Here is a 14,471-nt window from a genome sequence, read left to right on the forward strand (position 1 = left end):
CAGTTGGATGATGATTTGAATCGTCCCTGACTCATTACTTTGTGAAGGATTTGGCATGCCAATCAATGGGGAATGAGGTGCCGTGCCTTGAAGAATGACAGTAATCCATTTTCCACCAATTGACGTGATGAGTCCTTGACAGAATCACAAGTTATGGGGCCAAAGCCAAACATGATTTGGCACATGCTTCTCAGCACTGCCATTTTGCAGACCCTTAGGGTATTTATCAAAGCAGTAGCCTTCTTGTCTTCTGCTGTCATCGGCCACACATTCTCAGGAGGCAGCCCAACTTTAATAAGCTTGTGCAGGTGAGTAATGGGATGACTTCCTTGACCTCATCTGGTATACTTACCCAAAATGTTTCTGTAAAAAAATAAATTGGGCCTCCCAATTACTCCCACCCATGCTGACACACCTAAATTTATACATCTGAGTGAGAGCTGTCTTTCAAAGTAGTCGTCATTTTGGGAATAGATACATGTATTCTAATGAGGTTGTTAGCATTCAAAATGCATTTGCAATTTCTTTTTAAATTCTCTTCAGAATTAGCATTCAAGTCCCAATACTTTCCAATGACATCTTTTTTTTCAAAAAAATAAAGTTTATTGGGTGATAATTGTTAGTAAAGTTACATAGGTGTCAGGTGTACAATTCTGTAATACATCATCTATGTATCACATTGTGTGTTCACCACCCAGAGTCAGTTCTCCTTCCATCACCATAGAGGGTAAATGACACCTTTTTGAGATCGGAATTGTGTCCCCAAGTTGATCATCTTTCGTGTTAATATAATTTCCCTTTTGTCTAGTTCCCAAAACAATTCATGTTAGGGTATTGAGAATATTTGTAAGAAGTACTTTTAGGTCCAAATAAAAATCCAAAAGAAGCTTCAGAAATTTTTCTTTTTTTTTTTAATTACTTATTTATTTATTTATTTATTTATTTATTTATTTATTTATTTATTGGGGTGATAATTGTTAGTAAAATTATGTAGATTTCAGGTGTACAATTCTGTATTACATCATCTGTAAATCCCATTGTGTGTTCACCACCCAGAGTCAGTTCTCCTTCCGTCACCATATATTTGATCCCCTTTACCCTCATCTCCCACCCACCACCCCCCTTACCCTCTGGTAACCACTAAACTATTGTCTGTGTCTATGAGTTTTTGTTTCTCATTTGTTTGTCTTGTTCTTTTGTTGTTTTTGGTTTATAAATCAGACAGAAAAAGCAGAGAACCATATGATTTCACTGACATGTGGTATATAAACCAGAAATTTTTCTTAGAATTTCTGACCATTGGATTAGGAGTCCATATTCCTAAAGAGATTAATTTGAAAGCTTTGATATGACAGATCTCTCTCTCTCTCTCTCTCTCTCTCTCTCTCTCTCTCTCTCTCTCTCTGTCTCCTCTCTCTCTGTCTCTCTGTCTCTCTCTCAGTATATATATATATATATATATATATATATATATATAATTACTCAAATATATATAATATATAATTACTCAAATGATTTCATAACTACCCCCTTTCTCCATGCCATTGCCTTATTTGCAGAATACTTCTGGAACATATTACCACGTCATGAACTATCAAATCCATAAGCATTTTTCTCATATTATCTAAAAAAAAAGAAATGACAGCTAATCCTACACACTACAATAAAAGATTTTAGTGCTGCCTCCTGGATATATTGATTAGCCCAAGAGAAAAAGATTCCCCGTAAGAGAAAGCTTACAACAAAGTAAAAAATAAAAAAAATAAAATTAAAAAATAGCAGAGTCTGTGACCAAATAGCCTAAAGAGAAGCTTAAACAGAAGTTCACTGTTTCTTAAATCATGTCCATGTATACTGGGCTTTCAATTCGCATTTTAGTGACCTACTCTTAAATACGAACAAACAGTCGGGGACTACTTGACATTTGAGGAAAATGATTCTATTAGCTAAAATTGTCTTTAGCAATATCTCTACAATCCCACTCTCCTTATTAGTCTGTAGCATTCTTTTCATGTAATGTCTTTGTTGGATTTTGATATGTGTAGCAATTCTTGTGAAGTCACTTCTTCCATTCCTTATATTTGTAATGTTTTGTTTTCTGTCATTTTTTTCCTCATTATTCTGAATCATCTGGCCCTCATCATCTGGCCCGAATTTATTGATCTAAAAAAAAAAAAGCAGTTTCATTTCATTTATTTCTCTATTATTTTTCTATTCATTGCTTTTTCACTCAGATATTTTCTTTATTATGCTTAATCTGCATTTAATTTTCTCTTTTTTCTGATTTCTTAAAGTGAAAGCTGAAGTCATTCATGTGAGGCATTTCTTCTTTTCTCATATAGGCATTTAATGCTATAAATTTCCCCTTAAGTACTACTTTAGTGGTATCCCGCAAATTCTAATATCTGCTCATAGTCATTCAATTAAAAATACTTTCTAATTTCTTTAAATTCTTCTTTTGACACATGGGTTATTTAGTATATGCTATTTAGTTTTCAAATGTCTCAAAAGATTGTCTAGACATCTTTTGTTATTTAGTCTTAATTTAATTGTATTTTAGCAGAGAACACACCTTGTATGATTTATATCCTTTTAATTGTATTAACTTGTTTTATGACCCAGTTGGGTCAATTGGTCAAGTGGATTAATTATGTTGTTCAAGTTTTCTATATGCTTACTGATGTTCCCTTGTTCTATCAGTTACAACAGAAAAGGGGTTTGAAAGATTTGGCTATATGCATGGATTTTTATATTTCTCCTTGCAATTGTATCAGTTTTTGCTTCATGTATTTTGAAGCTCTGTTTTTAGGTAAATAAACACTTAGGATCCCTGTGTCTTTCTGATGCCTTGACTCATGATCATTATAAAATGGCTATCTGTTTCTTTGGTAATATTCTTTACTCTGAAATCTACTTTGACAATAATATAGCCACCCCAGTTTTCTTTTGATTAGTATTAGCATGGTATATTTTTTCCTCGTTTTTTTTCACTTTCAACCTATTTATATCTTTTATTTAGAATAAACTACTTATAGGCAGCATATAAATGGGTCTTTCTCTTTTTATCTAAATTCATATTCTCAGAGTCCAGAGTGCTGACCATTTCACCAGGGGACCGGCTTTCTGATCTCCTAAACTGACTTCTAATTGAGGTTTTTGCAACATTTACATGTAATATGATTGTTGATCTCTAATTTTGCTTTTTGTTTTCTATTTGTTTTCATCTGTTCTTTGTCTTCTTTTTTCTCTACCTGTTTTCTTTTTCATTAATTGGCTATTTTATTCTGGTTTCATTTATTTCCTTTGTTGGCTTAATATCTATTATCCTGTGCTTGTTATTTTGGTGGTTGTGTTAGAGTTTATAATATACATTTTAAACTACTACAGTCTATCTTGAAATGATATTGTACTAATTCATGTATAGTATAAGACTGTTCCAATAGTATACTTGTTTTTCTCTTCTCTTGGTTTTTGTGCTATGGTCATGAATTTTACTTTATGTCATAAACCTGGCAGTTTTTGTGCTATGGTTGTGTATTTTACTTTATAATTATTTTTTGTTTAAACAGGAAATTATCTTATAATGAGATTTAAAAAATGGAAACAAGTCTTGAACATTTAGCCACATAATTGTCATTTATGGTGTTATCCATTCCTATGCATTGATTTGTATTTCTTTCTGATATAATTTTCCTTCTATATGAAGGAGGTCCTTTAGCATTTCTTGTAATGAAGTTCTGCTAGTGATAAACTCTTTAAGCTTTTATGGGTCTTAGAAAAGTTTCTATTTGGTCTTTATTTTTTAAAGAGACTTTTGCTGGGTATAATTCTTTAGGGAAATAGTAAAGATATTGCATCCATGAAACAAGGATAGTATGCTACAAAAAGAAAACAAGGAAAATTCCTAGAAATTAATATGAGAACAGAATCTTTAAAATGTCATAGAAAGGTTTGAAGAATAACTTGACGGAATTTACCAGAAAGATCTAAATGCCATGAGAGTGGAACATAACCAAAAAATAAGAAAAGTAGAGTCATTCTAGGAGATGTATAATTTGACTAATTAGAATTTCAGAAACAGAGAAAAAGTAAGCATTGAATGAGGAGACATTACCAAAGCAATTGTTTGGGTTTAGATTGAATGGGTCCATTGAGTACTCATTGCAGTAGATGAAAAAGTGCCTATGCTAAAAACAAAGAGAACATTCCAGAACATGCCAAATATAGGAACAAAATAGTTTTCATAAAAAGGATCAGGAATCAGAATGATACTGGACTATTAAACACACTGAAAAATAGAAGACAAGGGAGTAATACCTTTAAAATGTTGTACCTACCCAAATTATCAATCTAATGTGAGCATGGAATAAAGAAGGAGTCAGCAAATTTTTGGGAGGTGAGGGGTAAAGGACCAGATAATAAAATAATTAGGCTTTACAGTCCAAACAATCTTAGTTGCAATTACCCAACTCTGCCATTATAACATGACGGTAAACAATAAGTAAACAAATGGGTGTGGCTGTATTCCAATAAAAGTTATTTACACAAATGGGAAGATTTTATCCCACAGGCTACAGTTTGCTGACTCCTGGAATAAAGACATATCCAAATTAAAAAATCCTGCTTTTTGCACTCTTTTACAAAAAATATATTGCATAAATATACCCACTAAAATTAGGGCTGACACCAATAAGGAGAAGAAAGAAACATCGGAAATAGAAGACCCAATACAAGAGAGGAGCAGAAATCCCAAGTTGATTATGAAGAGGGACATGAGGATTATAGTGTTGTAACAGCCCAGAGAACAATCAGTTCATATTAGAGCTGTAGGATGGAAAGCCCTAGGAGGGTTGTGTACAAATAAGAAATGAAACTAGTAGAATATTTGATATGTTTAAACATATGGAGACAAGATTTCCATTTTCGTTGGAGAATTCAGGGTGAATTAGTAATAAGTACATAGAGCACTAAGTAACTGAAAATAACCAGATAAATATTAACTCCTGTAAAGTACTATAAGAAAGTAAATCTCATCATACACTAAGTGGGTTCAGCTGTGAGTGATATTTATACAGTCATAACTATTTAAACACTGAACATTCCTTTAACTAAAAATTGAGACAAACTATTGGGAGAATAAGAAAAGTAGAAATATGATGTGTTTCTGAATGTGTGGAAAAATGAAGAGAGCCGGATTCTCACCTTCCGGAGTAGTAATTCAACAGATAATAACAAAAACTGAAAAAAATATATAAAATAAAATTAGGATAAGCAATTTATTTAGATATATGGGAGGGAGACTTCGAAAAAGTATGAAAAAATACAAAGTCATTACTTCTAGGAGTGGGAATTTAGAGTGCAGATAGGTGAAGCTAAATACTGTTATTTTTCTCATCAATTTTGAGAAAAATTTGCCTATTAGACTGTATACATATATACATTTGTACAAACAAAATTAAAGTAAAAGCTAGTTAAATTTCATGGAAGAAAACAACATGAAACTCTGAATAGATAATTGCTTTTAAGAGCCGGAATATTTAATCTGAAGATCGTTATTCTTGTAGCCAATAAAAGTAATAAAATGGTGATAATGACTAACATTTTTGAACATGTGCTGAGCTAGAGACTCTGCTAAGCTCCTTCCTTATGTTATCATAGTTCAGATCCCATGGTATTTTTGTTGTTGCTGTTGATGACTAAACAGAGTCCCACAGAGGATACATTTAAAAAAAAAATTGCTTTAGGGAGGACATAAGGCCATGAAGTGTAGAGGCAGGGTTCAAGCTAGGCCTCCTCTGTCATCCCTTAGTGGGCACTTCAATTTGTGAGCTAATTGATTATTTTAGAAGCTTTCGTTTCAGTCATTCATCAAAATTGTGACAGCTTCTTAAAACCAGTCTATTTGTCCCTTCTCTACACTGATAATTGTTTTTTAAAATAATTCCACTAACTTGAGTACATATTTTTTCTTTAATTTGTACCTCTTTATTTCAGCTTTATGGCAAACTTTTCCTTTGTGTTTGGCTTGAATGTCTTGTTTTTACTTGGAATTTTTAAAGAATATATTGAAAGGAAATGCAAGTAAGTGGCTAAGCAAAGACATTCATTTTCCTTTTTTAGGATAAGGAAAGCAGAGAGATGTATGCCAGCTAAGGGAGAAGTCCCTGTTAGGGTGGAGATGTCGAGAGGGGCATGAATACCTTAGAAAGAAGCGAGAACCCAATATGAAAAAATACACATCGAAGGGAGAAGGAGACAAAAATAGTAGACAGAAAGACAAAGGAAAAGCTGGACATAAAGTGTGGTAGGGTTTCAGAAACAAAGAGAGGTGGAAAGGGAGACCAAGTGGTTGCAGCAATTCAATGACTGATGCCCTTGAGGCATTTTAGATGAAAACAGCTCTAAGCATATGTACCATTCTTTTGACAATGTTACTATATTATAAACAATAAAAAATAATTGTGTGGTTTTTTTTTGTTTTCTGATTTGGAGTTGATTATACAACTTTGTTTTTGCCATATGGTATAAATTGTACTGTACAGTACCCTTTCACTGCACATATTGAAACGTTCTGCAAAGCAAATATGGTATTGCCCTCCCTTGTGTCATTTAAATATTATAAAATTCTTATGAATAAGAAGAATTGGGAATGACAGAAGAATCTGCTAAAATCTTTGCATAGCCAGTTAACCAGGCAAAGATCTGTCACTTGTCATATTTTAGAAATTTATTAGTTCTTTTTTTTTCCATATCCTTCCCCCTTTTTCCCAAGGTCTGAATTGTAAAGGCTCATCTGGCACTAGAATCTTCAAGGACAGGAGTTGCATACTTCTATCCCTTTATTAAAAATCCTGGCGTTATATTTTTAACTGAATTTCAAATAGTAGGGATGGGACAGTCAGATCCTTTTATTGTTTTGTTCATCTCTTCTTGCATTATATCCTGTGTGCAAAAAGGTTCTTGTGGTCTAAACTCCTCTTCTTTCAAATCTTTAGATCCAGCATCAGAGGCAACTCAAGATGTCTGATTTTATATAAAAGATAATAAATGGGTACAAATAGATTGCAAGGTTATAAACCAATCAGGATTTTAAGATATATTGGGCATGGGTATATTACCGAGGTTTCATGCAATCAGCATGTGGATGGAGTCATGAAAGATTTAGCCCATTGAGGATTCACATATTATGTTATTGTTACCATGGAAGTTTCAGGAGATCACAAATAATTTTATAGAAATACTAGCTGCAGGCTACATAAACATGTCATCATCCACATACACGTAATCTGTCCAAGTCTCCAGTTTTGAGTCTGTAAACCCACTTTCTTCACATGATTCATTTGCTAAAACTTTCCTTGAATTCTCTCAGTTTATAGAAGTAAGTAAAACTTCGAGGGTTCCATCATCTCACCCACCTGTTACCCATGTCATTCTTCTCTTCCATTAAACTTCCCCTCGAGGTAGACTAGAATGTTTACCACCCCTCTTATAAATCTAAAAATGTAAAACAGTGTTGATAATAACCATCATCAAAAATTGAAACAAAGCCCCTATATACTTCTTTACACTTGTGTGTGTTCAAATTACCATGTCATTTCATCTGGTCTCATGCCCCGACCACAGCTTGAATTAGGGTGTCACCTGACTCATAAGTGAATTCTCTATAAGATGGGTAAAGGAGTTTCATGACCTATGAGGTGGCATGGTCAATTTTCCAAATCAAAAGACTCATGTTTGGATCCTGAAAGAGTGAGATGGAATCTTAGGATTCCTATTTCCCATTGGGAAACCTGGGTGCCTCTCTTTCTTGATAATACTACCAGCCTCTGTCTCATGTCACTGATGACAGCCTATGATCAGACTTCCCTTTTTTGATCTCCTAGATCAGTTAATTTTCAGATCCACTTATTTGATAGTAGTCATATATCAACTTTTGACAACTTTTCTACTGCAATATTTGTTGACTATTTATTGTTATTTATATTTCCAATGGGCTTAATTTCAATTTCCCAGCTATATTTTAAACACCTTGAAGGTCTAGGCTATGTTGGTTACATGGCATTTTGAAGCATCTATTTTGATTTCAGGTACCTTTTCATGTGTCTTGAAAGCAGACGTTAAATTACTGAGAGGAGGGGTTGATAATAGAAGGTGGCCTAGGATTGGGATGAGGGATGATCAGTTTCAGAGGTTCAAGAATGATATAAGAGATGGTGATAGGGCTTAGGAATGTAATGTGATTCAGATATGAGACAGGGGTCATGAGTACCTGTCACTTGCATGGTTAATTAGGTATTAATTAGCATGTTCTACTTTAATTATTTGGCAATTTAAATGGAATGCAGAAAAACAGTGCCAGTTGCAATGTCCAGCTTTGGAATATGCCTTAGGTATTTTGAACTCCTCCAAATAATAACTAGTTCCTCTAAAACCATGTACCACGTGGAGTGTTAACTGGCTGACTGTAGGGCCTTCTAGAAGAGGCAATTCTTCTGTCATACCCATACTTAAGGATTCATTACCTTGAGTTCCATTTGTATTCTGGTTGAATGGTGCAATTGCTCAGCCGTAGTTAATGCGTTTCAGAATCATACATACACTGTTCTTAAACTGCTCTGAGGCTGGGTGTAAAGGTGACAGTAAATGTGGGAATAATCAAGGAAACCCTAATGCAAAAATCTCCATAGGTTAGTAAGACATCTTCTGACATAACAAGAATGTCGTGCCTCTCTACTGCCCATGCAGTTTGGTGGGTGTATTCCTGGCTCCCCTCTTGTTCTCTTCACTTGTTGTTTCATTTGTTTCTGAGCATTTCTGTGTGGGTGTGTTTCAATCCATATCCTCACCTCAGGTCAGTCTAAGTAAAAATTGTCTTACTGGAGAATTGACGTACAGCTTTTTTTCATTTGGTGGCAGTGGAGTCTTGGATCTGGAGAATTTGTCCTCCGGAGATATAAAATGTGTCAGGTTGTAGGTGCTGTAGCTTGTATAAACTGATTGAATTAGAGATTATTTGAGACTCAGTATGTAGGGGTTCTTAGTGGATTTTCAAATCACTTGCTTTTCTAGTGCCTTGTAGATGTATGGCTGCTTTGTGTGAATTAAAAAACAAAAACGACAGAAAAAATACGACTTCCTTCTGTGAGTACATGGCTGGGAGAGTAGGTAATGCCTTCCTGAAGCTAAAAAGGTGTGCCTTCCTTCTGATAATTTCCTCCCTACATCAGATGCCCAGTTTGGTGGCACCACCATTCACTCTGTTGACTGTACCCTGTGTGATACACAACATATACTATCTGATTAGTACCATGTTATAGAACGTTGGTCACATTAGTCACAGAACGTTGGTAGTTTGTTACTGTACACAATGTGTGTGACTTGATTTATATAAACACTTATATTGTTTAGCCACATAAATATGTCCTTTGTTAATACACATCCCCAATCTTCAAGGAATACTTGTATCAGTGGTATAGTTACTAGATCCAGCAAGTAGGATAGAACACACAGAACAAAGCAGTCTTCAGTGGTTCTATGAGGAAATAGCACAGTCAACCTAAAAGGAAGTAAAAACTACATATGTACAATTTAGTCTTTTTGACTGGATTTAGAGTGATAGTCAAATGGGACTAGAAATTGGAGGCATAATTGTAAACACAATATTTCTGTTTAGTATCTAATGTGCACTGCCTCCTTTGGAAGAAGGCAGCTCCTTTAGCAAACACAATTGCTTGGTGTGCTCCATCACGTAAGTCAACTAAAGGTTTCTTCATGTTCTAGCAACCACTGACCATTAACCAGTGAGTCACAGAGGAACATGTGACTGATGGCTGACTGTTGAGCAATAAGAGTGTCCAAACGAAGTAGAAAATGTGTCTGTTCCCTTGAAGAGTTTATATCTGGTTGGTTCCATGACAGGACAACACAAGTCTTAGGGTAAACAAGAGTAAAAGTACACCTTGTTTTTTATCTTGTTGTTAGAAATAAGGGAGATCAAACTCATTTATTAGGCAACCAAAATGTGCTAAGTTTCTGGATGCCGGAGAGAGGATTGGGATGATTATTTAATTTGTTTTTACTATTGCTAGATGCTGGAGAAAGCTGCATGGTCCTTCCTGGAATAGAACACTAGCATAAGACCAGATCACGCAGCCCATGTTCCCTCAGTTCTGACAACAATAGTAATTCTCTCAGATTCTCTCAGTCCAGTAATTCTCTCAGTCCAGGTGACAATTGACCAATAGAGGCAAAGGTAAGAAAGGAAGTCATTTTTCCCAGGTGTGTGTGTGTGTGTGTGTGTGTGTGTGTGTGTGTGTGTGTGTGTTGTATAGAGAGAATATGGACTTTCAGAGCTGGAAGTTACCTCGGAAACTATCACATCTTATACCATTATTTTAGAGATAAGGACACAAAGAACTTGGAGTGGCTAAATGATTGGCCCAAGGTCACACATTTTAGCCTTCAACTCATGGAAAATATTGTTACTTTTAGTAAAGCACAACTTAGCACTGTTACAAGGGGCCCGAACTCTGCACCAAAGTTTCCTTTTCTTTTTCCAGTATCATCATAGTCTGCCACTCTTTCTTTACTGTGGTGCCTCAGGAAGAAGCAAGGGAGTCTTAAAAACCATCCAGCTCTCCAGATTCAATTGGCAGGTTAATCGAAAACAATATTTTTATAGCACAATAAAGGACCTGGGAACAGTGGAACATTAATATTTGTTTCCCAAAGAGTGGACCCTGAGAGAATAAAGCCTCATGCAGTTGAATTACGGTACCCATAGTGTGGGGGATACATTTTCTGTTGCTTCATTTTACACTACCATTAGTCAGGCAGCAGAGAGCAAAGGCTGCCAGGGCACCCCGAGAGAGATGCCACCCCCCACCCCCAAATCCGGGGGAAGGCAGTCAGATTTCCTAAGTATCTTATGTGATTACAATATAGTTGTCATGATGCATTCTTAATAAAACAAAAGGTGGCCCTCTGACAAAAATATCATCTGGTTTTTATAATGTAAAATACAGCAATTTTATCAGCATTAACACTGATTGGCTGCCATTAGCCCCTTGCCTTCTAATAAAATTTATGATACCTTTCAGGAGCCCAATTTGATAGAAAGTGAAGTGATTGCACCCTGCTTAGATATCTCTCTGGCATCTATTCCAACAATAATGCGGTAATTTTATGCATGAAATAGCACAATTGGCATAAATAGTTATAATACTGAGTGCTGTCTAAGGAAACTGGCTGGTGGAAAATTAGAAAGCGCTTCACACTTTTGAAACAGGTAATTAGGATTTTTCTTCGTGCTCATACAAGGCAGACTGGAGTTTCATTTTATATTTCATGTTTCATTAAAATATAGGTGTTAAAAATAAATGTTGAATTTAAAACTGCATATATTATGAAATTAAAGGTATAGTACACGTTAGGGGGTACAAAATGTGCAATGGGACATTAGAATGTTATATTTAGTTGCAGAGCAGGAATATTTTTTAGAAAACAGTTTGAGCCAGTAACATTATTTCAAATGTATTGCTTTGGAAAGGATTGATTTCTAAATAAGTTGCATTTGCTCTTTAGTTCTTCAGCCCAAGAAGCAGTGTGCTCCTCTGGTCTAAACTCTAACTGAGGATGATCGCCTTCATTTAATTGGCAGGTGAAGGTAGGCTTTGGGTCATGTGGGATTGACTGAGCAGTTTTGAACTTTGCATTGAGCTCAACAGCTCCCTGTCTATTCCACATTTCCATCCTGACCTTGGCTGCTCATTCAGACCTGAGCCACACCCCCGGGAAACTTTTTGATTCTTTTGAACTGTGCTGTGGTTTTGGGAGGCGGGCCAAGGGTTGTAATGACACCATTGTATTAACCTCCTTTTATGACCCAGCTGAGTGCAGGCTTTTAAGTTTTCCCAGCTGTGTCATTAAATGTGTTGCTCTGGCCCCACTGACATGACACCATCACAATCCCAGCCACAGACTAATGACCACAGTTGTGAAGGCAGCATGTTATAGAAGACAGTACACAGGGCTAGGAGTCTAGAAAACTGTGCTTTGTCTTGTTGTTTTCCCCTAACTATGCATGTGGAATTAGGAAAGACACTGAGCTTTTCTATGCCTCAGTTTCCTCATCTGTAAAATGGGAACTGTGCTCTCAGTCTCTTTCTGAGAAGGTTGTTATAAGAATACAGATAACAAAACAAGTGGAAAAAGAGATAAAGCAAAACAACGCTCTATAGAGTCACAGTGTATTGCTATGTTCCAATGAAAAAGTGTATGCAAAATGAAAAGAGTAATATTTTTGTGTAATAAAAATATTTTTCCCTGTGTTGTTTAGAGATATAAGAGCAAGCTGTGTCCGTGATTTAGGAAGTTACTACAAAATGCTCTTATAATTTAAGGTATACAAGAACCATACCACAGAAAGAGCAACAGCATTTATTATGACTAAGTAAAATTGCAAAGTCCCTGGTGGTTATTCCAATTTTCAATAGAAAATCATACAGTAGGGAAGAAATTCAACATTACTAGTAATCTCAATGTACACTCTGTTCATTATTCCTATCATATTTTCTAGTGATTGCAATGTAAACCTGCAGCCTGTTAATGTAATAATATATTCACATTCTCAACCATTCTAGGAAAAAAAAAATCTAGTTCACTAGAGAGGTGATCATGCAAAGGAAATTTGGGGACAAATGCTATTTTCATTACCCTTTATCAATGACACTAAGTTCTATGCAGAAGTCACTTCATGTTATCGTAATTGTGCATCTATAATTAAGACAACTTGCCCAAAGATTTTTAAGAGGATTTCTTACAAAAGCTATTCAGACTAATATGTTCTCCTTCACTTCATCCTCCATTCTGCCAATAGGATGATCTTTCTAACTCACAAGCTGATCGTATTATTTTTTTCTAGGTTATAGAGGTAACTTACACTCCCCAGGAGAGACTGTCATGGGAAAACATGTCAACTTCTATCTCCACACCCTCTGACTTACTCCTTCTGAAGGAAGGAAGGGGAATCGTACAGTGATTGATGAGACTTAGAGAAGAGCTGTGCCTCAGCCCATTCTCTTCCCCGTTTTCAGATCTGCCTAGCCCAGGAATTACCTTCCATTTCCCGGTAGTGAGGAATTTTCAGTAGAATTAGTTTATTTGGTTTATTACAGTAACTACAGCATTGAGAACCTGACACATAGTAGATGTTCAATTAATATTTGTTGGCTAAGTGAATGAGTAAACACACCAGTGTGTAAGGCAATGATCCTGGGTAAGCACGTCAAACCAAAAAACACAGATTCTTCCTGGGGTGGGTTGTCTTGAGGTATAGATCAAGAGAGAAACTACTAGGAAGTCTAATTCAGGCCATTCATCTGACCACATTCTCGGATACAATTTTGTCAGATATGAAGTGGGTACTTGCTCATCTGCTTGATTCTGTGTCTTTTTTTTTCAATTCGATTAAAAACTTGTAGATGAGGAAAACATGATATTCTTTCATCCTCTCATACCAATGTTCATTCCCTGTTTGAAACTAGTAATTTCAATTCATCTATTACATAAAGTCAAATTTGTTAGGATTACCAAATAATTTTCATAACTTCACACAGTTATTCTATTGAAAGAACAGTGGAGCTAGAGTGGATAACTGAGAAACTCAATTAAGGATAACTGAATGAAGAGAAGCTTATAAGGAAGACTAACAACAAATATAGAAAGAGTAGAACTGACACAGATTTCAACAAAACATACACGATAAAAATGTGTTGATTAAAAATATTTACATGACAAAATATTGACATGACATATTAATAATAGATTCTATTCTTATATATTTTAATAGACTCTGGACCTTTTTGTCAATTTTAAACATCATTACATTTGACATTTTTCTCAGTTTCACGATGATTCAGTTTAAGGTAAACTTTCGGGAGTCTGTCCACATGTTTGTATCTCTGATGTGAACTTTGGCTTTTGTCACAAAGAAACATATTCTTATAATTCCAATAATGTCTTTTAAAGAAATAGACTTATGACATTGAAAATTCCCTTTGAGATATCTCAAATCCAGAAGAAAAGTTACTGCAAACTCTGTAAAGTATAAGTGAAGAAACATATGAGTTTACCAAAAGGAGCCTGTTTTATTCCATATAGATGTAGTGATTACACACGTTCACTTTGAAAATTAGTAATGTTCCTCAGGCTCCAAAGAAAGAGAAATTTATTGGGTAGAAAGGAATTTCCACAGACAAGAATCAGTAATTTTTGTTGTATAAATTTCAGAGAAAACTAGCAACATAGAGATTTTGCTTTAAGGTTCACTTTTGGCCAAAGAGACAAGTTCCCATATGTAAAACTGAAAAGCTAAAACAACAATGATTTTAGCCTCAAAAAGTTCACTTATTCATTAGTTCACTTTTTTAATGAATGCTTGTTGGGAGAATCATGAAAAACACGCAGGCTTT

The sequence above is a fragment of the Rhinolophus hipposideros genome (genome assembly GCF_964194185.1).
Source record: "Rhinolophus hipposideros genome assembly, chromosome: 17".
Classification (NCBI taxonomy): domain Eukaryota; kingdom Metazoa; phylum Chordata; class Mammalia; order Chiroptera; family Rhinolophidae; genus Rhinolophus; species Rhinolophus hipposideros.